Source organism: Urocitellus parryii, chromosome 2 (assembly GCF_045843805.1).
Source record: "Urocitellus parryii isolate mUroPar1 chromosome 2, mUroPar1.hap1, whole genome shotgun sequence".
Classification (NCBI taxonomy): domain Eukaryota; kingdom Metazoa; phylum Chordata; class Mammalia; order Rodentia; family Sciuridae; genus Urocitellus; species Urocitellus parryii.
The window spans coordinates 79,242,575-79,256,640 of NC_135532.1; the positions used below are offsets into that span (position 1 = coordinate 79,242,575).

The 14,066-nt window shown below is 40.2% G+C and overlaps 1 protein-coding gene across 1 annotated transcript in view; it reads right to left on the reverse strand.

The window, feature by feature from the left end:
- Nucleotides 1–4,555, reverse strand: part of Cpap (centrosome assembly and centriole elongation protein) — a 51,854-nt gene extending 47,299 nt beyond the window's left edge. The window contains exon 1 of the mRNA XM_026394927.2: nucleotides 4,471–4,555. The gene's annotated coding sequence lies outside the window, so the exon portion shown is untranslated. The remainder of the gene's footprint in view (nucleotides 1–4,470) is intronic.
- Between the last annotated feature and the right edge of the window lie 9,511 nt (nucleotides 4,556–14,066).

The following is a 14,066-nucleotide window of genomic DNA, read 5'->3' on the forward strand; positions in this document are numbered from 1 at the left end:
TTTTTTTTTTTTTAATGTGGTGCTGAGGATCAAACCCAGTGCCTCACACATGCTAGGCAAGCACTCTACCCCTGAGCCACAACCCCAGCCCGGAAGCTAAGACACTTTTAAGTTACTCATTAAAAAAAAAAAAAAAAAAAAAAAACACTACCACTGTCATGTATTACCACACTAAGCATTTTCTTGCTTCTTTGCCCAGCTGTTTTCTCCCTAGTTCCAGAAGGAAAGTTGTCACCACTACTACCATCAACACCACTACTCATAGCTTTACCTGGTACTGTTTCCCCAACTTTTCCTCCCCCATATCTCCCCAAAATCCCTTGCCCACTAGGCTGTCCCTCATTTGTATTCCTAAAGGTTCGTGACTTGACTGTTTCAGCATTTATCTCAGTATTAGTAACATTTTGCTTTCAAGTTCATACTCTACCAAACTGCAGAGCTCCTCCTAAAAAATATCTGTATATTCTCCCCCCGCCTAACACTATGCCTGGCAGACAGAAGGAACCTGATAAAAGTTTGCTAAAAATAAGTTTAAAATAAATCATAACTCGGCACAGTGACACAGGCCTGTAATCCCACCAACTCAGGAGGCTGAGACAAGAGAATCTCAAGTTCAAGTCCAGGCTCAACATTATTACTTTTCTAGTTGGAAAAAAAATAAGCACAATCTTTAATTTCCAAACATGCACACTATCGAAGAACTGGAGATACAGAAGTTAGTACTATGACCAGAATAGTGAAGGAAAAAAGACTAGAAAGTATGTCACAAGTTTCACACCAAATGACAACTGTAATTTTCCATGGTATAACAGATTTAAAAAGCTATCTATTGTCAGGCGTGGTGGCACACACCTGTAATCCCAGCAGCTTAGGAGGCGGAGGCAGGAGGATCGCAAGTTCAAAGCCAGCCTCAACAACAGAGAGGTACTAAGCAACTCAGTGAGACCATTTCTAAATAAAATACAAAATAGGGCTGGGGATGTGGCTCAGTGGCCAAGTGCCCCTGAGTTTAATCCCCAATACCCCCCTTCAAAAAAAAAAAAAATAGGGGCTGAGGGCATAGCTCTTGGTATAGTGAGCTATGGCACCCTAAAAAATAAAAATTGAAAAAAAGGAACAATGTTGAGATACTTTCAGCAAAAACAATAACTCCTGATCTGTTTATTCTTAATTATAAAAAATTGATGAAATTAGCTATCTGCATCAAAATAAATATCCAACAAACAATTTAAAATAATTCTGAACAGGATCTAAACTTATAGCTTTGGCCAGGCATTAAAAACAACTGTACCAAAAGAAAGACGGCTGAAAATGTGGTTCAGTGGTGGTGGATAGGGCACATGCCTAGTATGTGCCAATGCCCTGGGTTCAATCTCTAGCACTGCCAAAAAACAAAAACAAACTCGCACCAACAGAAAAAAGTAGGGAGAAAACATTTTTAGATGGTGAAAAGATAAATAAATTCATAAATTTATAAAGATAAATGAGTTCATTTGTCTGAAAATTATGAGATTTAAGAAGATATTTTAATTATAAGATTAAAGAAGACATTTTATATATAGTTAAGTAACCAAAGAATTGTTCACGAACCCTTCTAATATGAACTGATTCAAAACTGGAAAAATTACTTTTCTTTAGTTTTATGAGGGTGGTGCAATAAGAGAAAGTGACCAAGTTAGATACATCTTTTCTCAAAGATCATCTACATTTACAAAGAAATGTTATCTATTCATAGCCTCAAAAATTGAATTTGTGGGGCATACATCTTTTCTCAAAGATCATCTACATTTACAAAGAAATGTTATCTATTCATAGCCTCAAAAATTGAATTTGTGGGGCTGAGGCTGTAGCTCAGTGGTAGAGCACTTGCCTAGTATGTGTGCCATACTGGGTTTGATTCTCAGCACCACATAAAAATAAATAAAAATATTTATAGGTATTGTGTCCTTCTACAACTAAAAAAATTATTTTTAAATAAAACAAACTGAACCTGTGAATAGATATTTTAATATTCTAACAAAGAATTCCAGCTAGACATGAAAATTAGTTCTCATGAAAGATTGTCTATTAGGAAAAATATGGATTTAACTAGACACAATGGCACACACCTGTAATCCTAGCTACTTAGGAAGCCAAAGCAGAAGAATCATAAATTCGAAGCCAGCCTCCACAATTTAGAGACCCTGCCTCAAAGTAAAAAAATAAAAAGGGCTAGTCAGTCATAGAGCACCCCTGGGTTCAACCCTCATTACCACATACACACAAAGAAAAAGAAGGGAAAAAATGCTGGATTTATGGATTTAATGAAATTTTTAAACAAGAGACTGCTTTGCAGCTTCATTCCACTGTATGATACACACTGTGCTCAGTTTTCTGAAGCAGAATCCATGAACAGTATCGTGGACAGAGATGTTTAAATTTTTCAGTACATTTAAATGCTATGAATCACCAGTTTATAGAACTGTTAAAAGAAATGGAAGACAGTGAACTTAATAATATTGGTTTGGTTTGGTTTGGTTTGGTTCAGTACTGAGGTTTGAACTCAAGGGTGCTTAATCAATGAGTCACATTCTCAGCCTTTTTTTATTTTTTGAGGCAGGGTCTCACTAAATTGCTTAGGGACTTGCTAAATTGCTGAGGCTGGCTTTGATCCTCCTGCCTCAGCCTCCCAAATTGCTAGGATTACAAGTATATGCCAATGGGTTGGCCAATGATACTGTTTTGATTTTTTGTTTTGTTTTGGCCACTGCTCCCTGGTTGAGTTGTGAGAGGGCTTTTACAAGATTTAGTGCATTATTAATTCCTACTATCAACTAAAGGTTTTCTTAAAACAAAAGGAATGCTTGCCAATCATTCAATTGTCAAAGACAAAAATGTCTGTGGTTTATGTTTCCTTACATTGATACCACACTTTGATAACCACAGCTATTTAAGCATTGCAATAAATAAAAAAACAACTAGCGAGGCTTGGTGGGGCCAGGCCTGATATAATCACAGTGACTCAGGAGGGCTGAAGTAGGAGAAACTCCAGTGCAAGGCCAGCCTCAGCAACTTAGCAAGGCTCTTAAAAAAGACTGGGGATGCAGCTCAGTGGTAAAGAGCCCCATGGTTCAATGCCCAGCACACATACACAAAAAAAAAGAAAAGAAAAGAAATAGAAACTGCTGAGAGCAACAATATGGATGAGTAATGATGAATAAAAATTAGACACAAATATACAGTGTAAGTTTCCACCTACATGAAGTTCATAAAGAGGCAAAAAAAAAAAAAAAAAACTTCAGTTATAGAAGTCAGGATGTTGGTTATCCAGAAATATGGAGCTGGTATTGACTGCCAAAGGACTCCTGCCTTCAGGGAATATACACACTGGGCAGTACCCTTACCAATAGCACACTGTCCTGGATATCTATTGCTCCTATTTAGTGACTTCTAAAAACCTGTTCTAAGCAAACTAATTTTAATTATTTTTAGGTTGGAAACTAATCTTAAAAAAAGAACTTTTCATCAAAATCAGCCAGATAATCTTGGTTAAACTTCAATGACCTTAGCGGGAAATCTTTTGAAATCCAAATTTAGAAGAAGACAAACTATAATGTCATTTTGTAACGTGGAAAATGTCAAAAATTCCCTACTAGACGACAGGTGGAATACAGATATGGGGCATCTTGACCCCATTTAAAAATACTGATTCACCTGAATATTCTATTACTGATACCTAAAATCAATAAAGCATACATAGCAAAACATTTTTAAAGGGTTAGAACGTGTACTCAGACTTTCCACACATTAAAGTCTAAGGGACAAACTCATCAAACTGTTGAGCATCAGAATGCTATTTTTACTGTTTATCAATTACACCTCAGTAAAGCCGTTAAAAAAAAAAAAAAAACTGACAAATCGACAGCCTTGAAGCCTCCAAAGAGTGCTATGTGAACTTCCTTTAAAACAGTGGGGGATAAAATAAATTCTCTACACTGGTAAGCGGGAAAACTGGTTAGAAACAGCATATTAAAATCCACCCTCAGACCCGTGAAAAGCAAGTAGCTGGACTGAGGAGGTGTTTTGTCCCTATAAAATACAACACTTCCTTGAAGGCCACGAATTCACACAAAGCTTTCAAAGAGACGCCCTGACAAGGCTGAGCGAGACGGGCCCGATAGAGTGAAGCCACTCCACAGCCCAGGCCAGAGCGGACGCAACTCCTGCGCGTGTAACAGGAGCCTCAAGTCAGCCCCAGTCCACGACTGAGACCCACCTAACCAAAAGGGAAGGCTCCCCAGGCTCTCGGAAGAACAAAGCAGCGCTAACCGAAGAAGCCTCTGAACTGCCACCGCTTGCCAGCGCCCGGTTCCCTACGCGCCCCAGCGATACAGTGCCAAGGCCCAAGTCCAGCCCTTCGGTGCACCTAGGCCCTCTTAAGGACTCGAGCAGCGGACAAGAGCTCCTCCGCTCCTGTCGCCCACGAATTACCGATCAGCGAAGCTTCTTGGGTTCAGTCCACTCGAATTAACGACAGAATCAGCCCGGCATTTACGAAAGAGCCGCCACAATTACCGCGGCGGCCGGGGCCACGCCCCCGGACAGGTCCCGTCCCACCCGACCCGAGGGCTCCTGGGAAGTGTAGTTCCCACCGACCCCTTCGGGCTTTTGTACGGGTATCACTGCACCCACACAAACTACAGCTCCCAGTGACGCCACGCGACAGACGTTGCCTAGGGAATGGACTGCGAGCCGCCTTCCGATCCGCGGAAGTTTGATTGGGGAGGGGGGCCGGAGCGGAGTGAAAAAGACGTTTCGGAGAAAGACTGCGGAGGTCTGCGCTCTAGCCCAAAGCCTTTGAAAATTAGAGCGAGCACACGCGAGAGCTCCGAATTCCCTGGAAAGCCCAGGAGACCAAAGCTTATCTAGAAACCCACGATTTTTTTTTTAACCTTTGCTTTCCGTTTTGGCAGGATTTGACTTAATGAAGACCCTGTTTAGCCGGGCGTCGGGGCGCATGTGTGTAATCCCAGCAGCGTGGGAGGCTGAGGCAAGAAAATCAATAGTTCAAAGCCACCCTAAGCAGTTTAGCAAGACCTGATTTCTAAATAAAGTATTTAAAGGCGCGGGGTGGGGGGGGGGGGGACTGGAGATGTGCTCTCCATGGTTGGCCGCCCCTGGGTTCAATCCCCGGGCACCACGCCCCACACACCAAAAAAATAAAACGTTTAAAAAGGATCGGAGCTGAGTGTGGTTGCGCACCCTTGTAAACCCCACAGCTCCGGAGGCAGAGGCAGGAGGATAGCAAGTATGAGACCAGCCTCAGCAATTTAGTGAGTCCCTGTCTCAAAAAAAAAAAAAAAAAATTAAAAGGGGTTGGGGATGTAACTCAGTGGTAAAGCACACCTGGGTTCAATCCCCAGTACCACTAAATAAATAAAAAGGGGCAAGGGAGGGCCTTGTGTCTGCCACACTATTTCATTAAAAAAAAAAAAAATTCCCTGTGAGAATTCACTCCAAAAATAGTCGTTGGCCATCTATTCTTAATGTGGCTAATAGGTAATTTGGCAATGTATGTCAATTAGGTATGAAAACTTTCCTTTGAACCCTAAAAGCACAAAACAAGAGGTATTATATATATTTATTTTTTATTTTTAAAGAGAGAGAATTTTTTATTTATTTTTTAGTTATTGGCGGACACAACATCTTTGTTGGTATGTGGTGCTGAGGTCGAACCGGGCTGCACGCATGCCAGGGGAACATGCCACAGCTTGAGCCACATCCCCAGCCCTTATTTATTTATTTTTATTGCCAACAGAGTGCTTCATGGGTGCAGACAAGACACTTTAGGATAGTACAGCAGGTCAGGTTACCACAGTTTACATACCTGGCTTCGTGTGTAACAGTAGGGCTAGGGCTATAGCTCAGTGGTAGAGTGCTTACCTAGCATGCATGAGGCGCTGGGTTCTATCCTTAGACTTCATAAAAATAAACAAATAAAATAAAGGCATTCTGAATATCTATAACTACAAAAAATAAATTTTAAAAAAATCAAATGAGGTGTTATTTATAAGAATAAATATATGAAACAAAATACCACTGGTTAAAGATAACATTTCAGGGAGCCACCCCAATGGCTCATGCCTGTAATCCCAACTACTCCAAAGGCTGAGGCAGGGCTGCAAGTTAGAGAGCAGCATGGACAATTTACTGAGACCCTGTCTCAAAATAAAAAACTAAGCAGGGTTGGGTTGTAACTCAGTGTTAAGAGTGTCCCTGGTTTCAATACCAGGTATAGTGGAGTGGGAAAGGTCCTTCTTTCCTAAATCAAGATTTCCCTGCTTATCCCTCTGCCCTTCTTCTTCCTTTTATAACCAAAGCCCAAGAATTCCAAGATTACACACTTGTTTCAGATGCTGGATAAGGACCAAAATTATCTTCATCTTCATTTCATTTGAAAGCATACCCCAAAATCATCTTTGTTAAAATATGTATTATTGAGGGCTTGGGTTGTAGCTCAGTAGAGAGCACTTGCCTAGCATGTGTGAGGCACTGGGTTCAATTCTCAGCACCACCTATAAATAAATAAAGGTCCATTGATAACTAAAATGTATTTTTAAAAAAATAGTATCATTGAGGGAGTCACAACATCCTCAACTTTTTGTGCATATTTTACTCATATGTTTATCCTAATATAGTAAGTAGTACCACATTGCTTGTTAATTTGATAAATGAATGTATTCTTTTATCACACTCAAGTCTTAATTGTTAAGGTTCTAATATATGTTACCATCGTATTTAAAATTACCATATATTTTCAAAACTACTAAGCTTGAAGGGTCCTCCAAATCCATGACAGGATGGAAGGGAAAGAAAGGATTTAATTTTTAGTTGTAGTTGGACATGATATCTTTATTTTCTAAATTGCTGATGCTGGCTCTGAATTTGCAATCTTCATGCATCGGAGCCCTGAGGGCATTATCTCTGAATTGTTGAGAGCCCAGGTTGGCCCAGTTACCAGGTGGCTCACACCTGGTAATCCCAGCTACTTTGAAGGTGGAGGCAGGAGGATTGCGTGTCAGAGGCCAGCCTGGACAATTTATTGAGACCCTTTCTTAGAAAAAATAGGAGGAGGGTGCTGTGTATATAGCTCTGTAATAGAGTATTTGCCTAGAATATGTGAGTCTCTGGGCTCAATCTCTAGTACTACAAAAAAAGGAGGAAAAAAAAAAAAGATTCCAGACTTCGAAGATAAGCAATCTTGGGATCAAATTCTAGTTTGACAACTTACAAAGAGCTTTGTAGTCTTCAGGACTTAATCTTTCTGAAACTAGTCTTCTCATTTGCAAAACAGGGATGATAATAAAGTCATCTACTTCATAAAATTGTCATGAAGATTACATTAAAAGTATATATAAAGAGCACACAGTTCTAACTGTTGGCTGTGTGACTTCAGTTGTAGAGGAACTGAATTTGAGTGCCAAAGCCCAGCTGTACAGTTCATGTTAAATGGTGTACAAGATACAGAACATGCCTTATGATAGTACCAAATTAGTTGGTAATAATTTTTTTATTTTTAATTGACACATAGTAATGTGTACATTATGTTAATGTATACATTTACGCAGAGTAATTGGCATATCTGTTATCTGACATTGTCATTTCTCTTTTTTAAAGATTTTTTAAAATGTTTAGTTGTAGATGGACACAATACCTTTCTTTTATATATTTATGTGGTGCTGAGGATCGAACCCAGTGCCTCATGCATGCACGGCAAGTGCTTTACCACTGAGCCACAACCCCAGCCCAGACATTGTCAATTCTTTGTATCAGAACATTTGAAATCCTCTCTACAAGGTGTTCTGAAATATTCAATTAATTATTGTCAATCATAGTTATCCTACTGTGCTACTGAACATTAGCAGTTATCCCTTCCCACCAGATGCACCTCTGTACCTATTAATCAACCTCTCACCACCCATCCCTCCCTCAACTGGACTGGTTGTTAGCACAAAAGGCCCAGGGCCAGATACAAACGTCATGGATCCGTCAAAGTCTTTATTCAGGAACAGAATTACACCTCTGATGAACCCATTCTCCTGATAGAAAATGAACCATCAGCCCAAGGGGGAGTCTATGCTTATATAGTTTACACTGAGAGATGACTTAATTGATGAGCTTGTCAGTTTGGGTACTTTGGAATTTGGGGTCTATTTCATTGGGCAAAATGAGGGAATCTAGGGTCGGTGGTCAGTTTGGGCACTCAAGAAACAGGGATGTGAGGGCCGGAGTTGTGTCTCAATGGTAGAATACTTGCCTAGCATCCATGAGGCACTGAGTTCGATCCCCAGTATCACATAAAAATAAACAAATAAAGGTATTGTGTCCATCTACAATTAAAAAAATATTAAAGGGGCTGGGATTGTGGCTCAGTGGTAGAGCGCTTGCCTAGCACATGCGAGACCTTGGGTTTGATTCTCAGCACCATATAAAATAAATAAATAAAATAAAGATATTGTGTCCAACTACAACTAAAAAATAAATATTAAAAAAAATATTTAAAAAAACAGGGATGTGAGAATTTGAAAATTTGTTTTTATTGGGCCATATTTTTATTTGGAGAAGAATGGAGGGTCTAGGGTCAGTGTTTAGTGTTTATCTCTTTCCCTTCAGGGTCCATTGTACTGTCACTGGGAAAAGATTTATTTGGGGAAGGATCAATCCTTCGGCTCCCCTTCTAGGGATTGTTTTGTTACTGGGAAAGAATGAACTAGAAAAGGATCAATGCCATCAATGTGCTGCTTTCCTCTTCCCTACATCTTCTTCCCAGGCCACACTATTTTGGGGTTTGTCATTTTCCATACCCAACACTGGTATTACCAGCAATTGCTCTACCAAAAGATGACAGAAGTGCAGGCCTGCCCTAGAAATGATCTCCAAACCCAGATCACCCAGGATGGAAAGAGTAACTCCAGCAGTTGGGCGGGAAGCACTGAGAGATGCAAGTATCTAGCTCCTAGGCAAAGTCAAGAAAACCCATATGCCACTTCCCCTGTGAGATGAGAGAGAAGGAGTTTCTCACCAAGGTCCCAAACCTCAGATTTCCAGAATTTTCCATCAGTAAAAAAGTTTCTAACAATGTTGGATGCTAGAAGATGTCCTTTTTGATATTTTTACATTTAAATGCAGATAAAACTCATACAGTGAACTTGGACCAAAAAACTATGGAAACCTGTGAGTCTACACAACAAAGGAATTATCATATTCACCACATTCTACAATTTCTAACCCATAATTCAATTACAACAAAGGAGAATTCTGGCATGAATCTGCTGTGATAACATAATAACATAATGTTGACGTACGTGGATTTTTAGTTTTTCCTTGAAAATAACAATTTAGGGGTTGGTTTATTTCATTTTCTTGTTTTTTTTTTTTATGTTAGATATCAAATCAAAGGCCCACTGCATGTTAAGCAGGTGTTCTACAACTAAGCTATATCCCACATCCTCAATAATTTAGATCTTTTTGTAATGTCTTATGGTTCCTTATATTTTCTTTAGTTTTTTATTTTGTTTTGTTTTTTGTTTTGGGTACTGGAGATAGAACTCAGGGCCTCAGGCATGCTATGCCAGCACTCTACCACTGACCTATATCACCAGCCCTTTTATTATTTTTTGAAATAGGGTCTTGCTAAGTAACCCAAACTGGCCTTGAAATTGAGAACCTCCTTCATCAGCTTCCTGAGTACCTAGGGTTATACTGTACCACTGCATCTGACTTTGACAGGGTATTACAGTTTTTTAAACAATGTTACTTTCCACAAAAATGAAAATTGTCAGTGATTTTCATATTCTAAAATTACAATAATTGCAAGAGTTGAGATGTCCAAAAAACTTTCAACTTGTTCCACTGCTTATTCTTTAAAATTTCAAGTGAAATTGACAGTTTTTATGTGTCAGGTACATTTTTCTTTGAAGATTTGGTAGAATTCACTAGTGAAGCCATCTGATCCTGCGCTTTCCTTTCCTCAGTTGTTTCTTTCTTTCTTTTTTCAAATCACTGTCTCTACTTGTATATAGTTTTTATACTTTCTGCCCGGTTTCTGTTCAAGACTAAAAGGCTCAGGGTTTACTCCAGTTGAACTGGGCTGACTGGGCTGTGCAAAATAACCACACAAGGGATACAAATACCTTTTTCTTTGGGGTCACTGTGACGGCTCCTCTGACCTTAAGGGTCCACAGGAAGAGAGATCTAGAGCTGTCCCCTTTTATTGAGGAGAAGCTATTCAAATGAGGCAAGGGGTCAGGTTTCAGGGGGCTGAGTCTATCTTCATGATGTCCACTGTCAGCAGGTTGACTGACTCCTGGGTAGGCCACACCCAAGGGCACAGTAAGAGAAGGGGACACACACAAGGCACTTCCATGGAAGATTCTATCCTAAACAGGGCAAGGGGTTATATTTCAAAGGAACAGGTGAGCATAGCTCCACCCATGGGGCTATAGCAAGACACACCCATGCATGAGACACCCACCACTTTTCTGTGACTGAGTGCCTCAGCACCCAGCTGGGGAGTGTGACCCAGTCACATGCAAGGTTGGTCTCCCACAACTTTCCATTTCTTCCTCAATAAATTGTAGTTATTTGTGTGTTTCTAGGAATGTGTTTATTTTAATTAGGTTATCTAAATTTGTTGATGTATAGTTTTCACAGAGGACTCTTTTTTAACTCTTATTATTTTTGAAAGCTCAGTAGTAATATTCTTACTTTCATTTCTGATTTTAGTATTTGAGTCATCTCTCTCTCTCTCTCTCTCTCTCTCTCTCTCTCTCTCCTCTCTTTCTCTCTCCCTCTCCCTCTCTCTCTTTTTCTTGACAGTGTAAACTTTTGTGGATCTCTCTCTCTCTCTCTCTCTCTCTCTCTCTCTCTTAGATGGAGTCTTGCTATGTGCCCAAGCTGTCTTCAGTCTCCTGGGCTCAAGCAATTCTCCTGCCTGAGCTCCTTGAGCAACTGTGACTACAGAGGTATGTGCCACCACTCTACTTTTCACATCCTCTATTTCATTGTCTCTGCTCTAATTGTTATTTCCTTCTTCCCACTGACTCAGGGTTTAGTTTGTTTTTTTTTTTCCTTGCGGTTCTGAGGTTTGGCCCCAGGGCCTCTAAATTTTTAGGCATGGTGTTCTACCACTGAGCTACATCCCCACCCCTTTTATTTAATTTTGAGACAGTCTTACTAGATTGTTCAGGCTGACCTCAAATTGTGATCCTTTTGCTTGTGCCTCCCAAGTAGCTGAAATTATAGGCATGTGCTCTTTTTATTTTTTATTTTTTTCCTTTTCCTACCTCCTTAAGGTAGATTGTTGATTTGGGTTCTTCCTCCTCCTTCTTCTATACCTTTATTTTATTTGTTTTTATTGTTATGTGGTGCTGGAGATCAAACCCAGTGCCTGTCTCATGCTAGGCAAGCGCTCTACCACTGAACCACAACCCTGGCCCTCTTTCTTCTTTTTTTAAAGTAAGTATTTACATATATAAATTTCCCCTCTGAGCATTTTTTGCTACAATCTATATGTTTTGTTATATTGTTTTTTGTTTTTGGTAGTGGGGATTGAACCCAAGGGCTCTTTATCACTGAATACATCGCCAGACCTTTTATTTTTTACTTTTTACTTTGAAACAGGGTTTCACTAAGTTGCTGAGGGTCTTGGTAAATTGCTGAGGCTGCCCCTGAACTTGTGATCCTCCTGCCTCAGTCTCCTGGTTTACTGAGATTACAGATGAATACCACAACACCCGGCTTAGTATGTTGTGTTTTTCTTTTTATTCTCTCAAAATATTTTCTTTTTTGGAGGGGGGGGGCAGGTAACAGGAATTGAACTCAGGGTCACTCGACCACTGAGACACATCCCTAGCACTATTTTGTATTTTATTAGAGACAGGGTCTCGCTGAGTTGCTTAGCACCTCACTAAATTCCTGAGGCTGGCTTTGAACTCTCGATCCTCCTGCCTCAGCCTCCAAAGCCACTGGAATTACAGGCATGCGCCACTACACCCGGCCTCTCTCAGAATATTTTATTTTATTTTTTAATTTTTTTTAAAAAATATTTATTTATTTTTTAGTTATTGGCGGACACAACATCTTTGTTGGTATGTGGTGCTGGAGGATCGAACCCGGGCCGCACGCATGCCAGGCGAGCGCGCTACCACTTGAGCCACATCCCCAGCCCTCAGAATATTTTCTAATTTCTCTTATTATTTCTTCTTTGAAATAGGCTAAGTGTGCTTATTTAATTTCCACATATTTACTATTTCCAACAGTAAATGTCTGTTATTGACTTCTAGCTTCATTCAAGTATGGTCAAAGATAGTACTTTCTATGACTTTAATCATTTAAAATTTTCTGATAATTGTTTTAACAAGGTCTAGCATATGACTATCCATATAAAAGCATACAAAAATTGTGCTCCATTCCTCCCTTTTTATGGGTTATCATCACAAATTACACGTTAATACATTGTATGCCCATTAACATAGCTTTGTAATTATTGTTTTGTGTATTTGCATATGTTTATTAAATTGTATGAAGAAAAAGAGGAGTTACAAATCACAAATATGGTATTGTTGACTTTTATATTTATTTAATTATCTTTTCCAGTGTTCTTTATTTCCTCATTTGGCTGAGAAGAAGAACTTAAGTCACCCTAAAGGAGGGAGCTTCTATGTATTATTATAGCAGTTGGGTCTTCCAGGAAACTCAGGCAGTGCAAAGGCTCCCCTTTAAACCCCAATTCTTGCTATGGAATCAGAAGGATTTCAGGAATGTTGCTCAGAATAATAGGCATGAGTTTATTAGAAGTGATAGGAAAGAGAAAAGGGGAACACTCTCAAAGAAGGAAGTGGGTCCTCTCAGACAAGAGAAGGACAGCACACCTCTGCCTCCAGTTTTATTGGGGGTCCCAAGGAAGTTTCCAGGGAGTCCCACTCAGGTCCACCTCTTGACTTTTGACTGACAGCAGGATAATCTCAGACTTTCAAGTTCCCATTGTCATGATAACTCTAGGTCATTTGGCCCATACTGACCACTTCTAATTGGAACCTGTTCTTACAGATTTTATGTAGTGAGGATTATGCTTGTCTCCCCGAGTTCCATGATCTGGTCTTGAGAAACTAATGTGACTCCTTTTTTGAGAAATCAGCCTGTACCTCAGAGCAAAGCCTGTCCAAGGAAGGGGGAGTGACCCTTGTCCTTGGAAAAACCCCCAGAGCACTCATAAGCACATACCCATCCTGCTGAGTTGTTTGTCTGTAAATAACAGGAGAGGTCTGAGGCGACAGGTGTCCCTGATTCAGTTAGGCTAGGTGAGGACCCATGGCAACCCCCCTAGCAACTTCCAATCAGCATGAGACAGGGAAAATACCTGGAATGCCAGATGACCCCTAAGTAGTTTATGGTGGTTGATAACATGTTGGGAAACCATGTAGTTTAGCATGTACAACCCTCATGGCCTAAACCAATCAGTTCAAAGGAATCCCCCTCTTGTACTAACCAATCACCCCTACCCAACTTGTTCCCGCCAGTGAATGTGCTAATCAATGTTAAGACTTGTTGTTTGACTTTCCCGCGGTATGGTATGTGTGATGTTGGGACGCAGAGAGTAACCCCCAAAAAACCTATAAAATCTCACTGAACAAAGGACTGGGACTCACTCCCTGTGAGTCCAGGCTCCAGCTTGCAATAAAGACTCTTGTGTGATTGCAACGGATTCAGCTCCTGGAAGTCTATTGGGGTCCCACGAATCTGGCATAACAGTCTGTAAGGGTCACAGAAGCCCCCTCCTTCAGGGTGACTTAAGTTCTTCTTAATCAGCATTTCTCCTGCAGATAACAGGTAGTTTGCTCAGGAATGTAACATGTATTGTCAACTTAAGCCAGACGGGGCTTCAGGTAAATTGCTTTATAAAAGTGAAAGCATGTGCTGGGGCTGAGGCAGGAGAATTAGAAGTTCAAGGTAAGCCTCAGCAATTTAGCAACTTAGAGAGACCCTCTCTCAAAATAAAAAGTAAAATGGGCTGGGGATGTAGCTCA